The sequence below is a fragment of the Odontomachus brunneus genome, unplaced genomic scaffold (assembly GCF_010583005.1).
Source record: "Odontomachus brunneus isolate Ranch 3 - 2012 unplaced genomic scaffold, Obru_v1 Obru_scaffold_219, whole genome shotgun sequence".
In the NCBI taxonomy this organism is placed as follows: domain Eukaryota; kingdom Metazoa; phylum Arthropoda; class Insecta; order Hymenoptera; family Formicidae; genus Odontomachus; species Odontomachus brunneus.
Genome location: NW_022639669.1, coordinates 166500 through 170117, shown reverse-complemented (window position 1 = coordinate 170117; position 3618 = coordinate 166500). Strand labels below are relative to the sequence as shown.

Here is a 3618-nt window from a genome sequence, read left to right as displayed (position 1 = left end):
CACGCACGCACGCACGCACGCACGCACGCACGCACGCAGACAGCAGAGAGAAATTTATATTTCAATTATAACTGTGTAGAGAGATCATACAGAACATTGCGTTGAAAGATTGTTTCAAATAAGTTCTCCTCCTCCCCCCTTTTAGGGTGGTTTGAAGGTGGCTTTGATCAAAGTCAAATGACAAATGGTATAATCTTTTTGTATTCCACAAAATTTCAACTCTGAATCTCGGTCTCATTCAGAGTTAGGTTTGGTGTATCCAGAACTTAGTCTATTCTATATGTTACTTCGAAAACGCATCGTTTAAAAACTTTTTAAAGGAGAAAATATATTCTAAATAAGTTCTAAGTATATTTTAAATAATGTTTTTTTATTGTTTAAATTCTGAAGAAGCAAAAAAATAATATATTTTGGCGCAATAATTTTGTCCACCTAGATTGCGAAAATATCACACTGTGCGGCGGACGCGGACGACCCAGGAAGGAGTACCACGCAGCGTGTGCAGTCGACTCAGACGGAGACGAGTCATTCCTTGCTAAAGTGCTGTTGAAAAACGCTCTGAACGAACCGAACTCTGAGGAATGGTTCGACACTATCGTGAACGAAATGAAGAGTGTCATTAAAAACGACACTTGGATGTGGTGAGCAGACCAACCAATCGAAGGGTCATCGGAAGCTGTATTATACTTCGCAACAAATACAGGTTTGACGGGACAATCGACCGGAGAAAGGCGCGTGTTGTTTCGAGAGGATTCACTCAGCGGCTAGGGAACGACTTCAAAAAGTCGTTTGCGCCGATTGCTTAGGGTCCATCAGAACAATTCTGGCGTTGGCCGCGGAGAATCAGATGTCTTTGCACCATTTTGATGTAACGACCGCTTTCCTGAATGGGAGACTGGAGGAGGACATCTTCATGGAGGTCTACATACACTGTTGAAGCGTTGCAGAGAATCGCAAAAATGTCGTCCAAAAGCGATGTCACCGGGAGGAAAGCTGCCAAGATGCTCCATCAACTTGCTCAAGGCAACGAGGTATGTCTTCTCAAGAGAGCCCTCTACGGGCTGCAACAGTCAGGTCGCTACTGGTACGCTCGAATCAACAAGGAACTCAAATTGTTCGGAGCGATCATGTCATCAGGGGACTCGTGTGTGTACACGAAGGGCAGTGGTGATAATTTCATGATCATCGCGGTGTACGTCGACGATATTCTCGTCGCTTGTAGAGATGAGACTCCGATTGAGCAGCTGGGCACGTATCTTCGCAGCAAGTTCGAGATCACCAGTCGTTGAGAAGCAACACAGTACCTCGGGATGGAGTTTGCAGTGAAGCCCGGAGAAATAAGTGTCACGCAGTCCGCCTATATTCGCGATGTCCTCGAGCAGTTCGGTATGACCGACTGCAAGGCGGTGTCCACTCCGATGGGTTCAGGGACGCACCTGAAGGCGCACGACAACAAAGGAGACGCGGGCGATGAAGCACTCCCGTATCGGGAGCTAGTGGGTGCATTGATGTACCTCTCGGTGTGCACTCGACCTGATATCTCATTTACTGTGAGCAGCTTAAGCCAATTCTGCAACAATCATCGCCGGGAACACTGGGTAGCGCCCAAGCGCGTCCTGAGATATCTTCGAGGCACAACGGATCTCGGCCTGACTTATCGGAAGACCGGTGCTTCCGTCCTCGGATACGTAGACGCAGATTGGGCCAATTGACCACAGATCATACACGGGGTACGCCTTCATATTGGCTGGCTGCCCTGTGACGTGGGAGACCAGAAAGCAGCGAAAGGTTGCTCTCTCATCGACCGAGGCCGAGTATATAACGCTCACCGAGGCATCAAAGGAAGGACTGCATCTCAAACGTTTTGTGAAAAGCCTAGGATCCGACAACCAAACTCGCCCTCGCATTTATTGCGATAATAACGCGGCTCGCAACCTGGCCGAGAACCCCGCGTTCATAGTTGTACGAAGCATATAGACGTCTGTCATCACTTTGTATGAGAGATCCTAAGGAGCGGCGATTTGAGCGTGGATTATACACTCACTGGTGAGATAGGAGCGGATGTCCTCATAAAGAGTCTATCAAGGATCAAGCACACGAGATGTCTCGAGATTCTCGGCATCCTGGAAAGGTCACGAGCTATTAACAAAGAACCTCCAAGTCGAGAGGGAGTGTTAGGCCGTGAATAAATTCGTCCGTTAGCGACTCGGAGATTTTCGTGAACGCCGCCTTAAAGTCAAGAGATTTCTATCGAGCTAGAAGGATGGCACGATCATTCGCGGTATTCGCGCGCACCTACCGTTGTTAGACCGAGACTCGAGTTAGCCTTAGCTGTCTTTTGTTTTATGACGCGATCGTTGCACGGTCCCCCTCTATTACTCAGTTGTATTCATGACGTGCTACCGAACACTACTATTGTTCTATGCCGACGTTATTTGCTTATAATAAAGATTCCTTCTTGAGTACCACGCAGTGAGTGAGACCGTCTTAACCAACTGCCCCTCAATTGTCTTCCCGAGTAAAATAGCTAACCTTTTAACATTCTAATATATTTCATAAAAGTGAAAACTTATAAGAATTAATATAATATTTATTTTAATTTTATGGATAAATCTTTTTAGGATATGGTCAATATAATTAGACATGCTATTATTGGATATCTAAATTATCTTGCGAATTTAAGAAAAAAAAGTTATGTTCCCTGTGTGGATTTTGGCTAAGCCAGAAAATTTTCTTGCTGTCGATGATCGTTTTGGGTTACCCAAAAGTACTGTTTACTATGTGTTTAATGAAATTATCACCATTTTGGTTGCTCTGTTGCCTAATTATGTAACATGCCCTGACCAAAGAAATTATGAGGAAGAAAACATTTTCTGAAGATGTTTCCGTCATGGTTTTCCAAGTGATGTTGGCGTGATCAATGGTTGTCACTTTGAGATAAAAACTCCCACAGGCAATCTTATAGATTTTTATAATAGGAACAAAGTACATTCGATTATATTGTGTGATCAAGGTGTAATCACAATCAAACAATCTGATTTGTTTGCGCGCTTAAATAATATTTAAAATCCATTATTACCACTTAATATACACCTTCTGGGAGATACTGTTTACCCTTTAATGATGAATCTGATGACACTATTTCGTGATAATGGGTTTTAACGAGAGCAAAATATTTATAATAAGTTAAGTAGTATCAGATCGATCATAGAAAAAACATTTGGTCTTCTAAAATACAAGTTTCGCAGATTAAAATATTTAGATGTATCCAATATAAATACAGCAAATAATATTATAGCGGCAGCATACATCATACATAATTTTTTAATTGATCGAAATGAAATTAATTTAACAAATGAAACACCAATCGACGAAGTGATATACAGGGTGGACTATTTTAATCCATCCAGTCGAATATGTCGAAAACCAAGCACGGGAGAGAAAAATTTTTCAGACAAAAGTTGTTTGGTTTCGAGGGGACCATAAGATGGTACCATTGCTTTGACCTTGAAGAATTATTTGAAAGTCACATGAAAGTCACCTCAATTTTTTTAAACGGCATCCCCTATTTTTTATTACATATTCTTGTAGCTGACCTCGAGAGCTTTCCAAAACATT

At 42.6% G+C, this 3618-nt stretch overlaps 1 protein-coding gene across 1 annotated transcript in view; it reads right to left on the bottom strand.

Annotated features, from left to right (window-relative positions):
• The window catches only part of LOC116852364 (disintegrin and metalloproteinase domain-containing protein 10), a gene marked incomplete at its 5' end in the record, with an annotated part of 339156 nt that overhangs the window by 290912 nt on the left and 44626 nt on the right, over positions 1-3618 (bottom strand). The gene's annotated exons all lie outside the window — the stretch shown is intronic.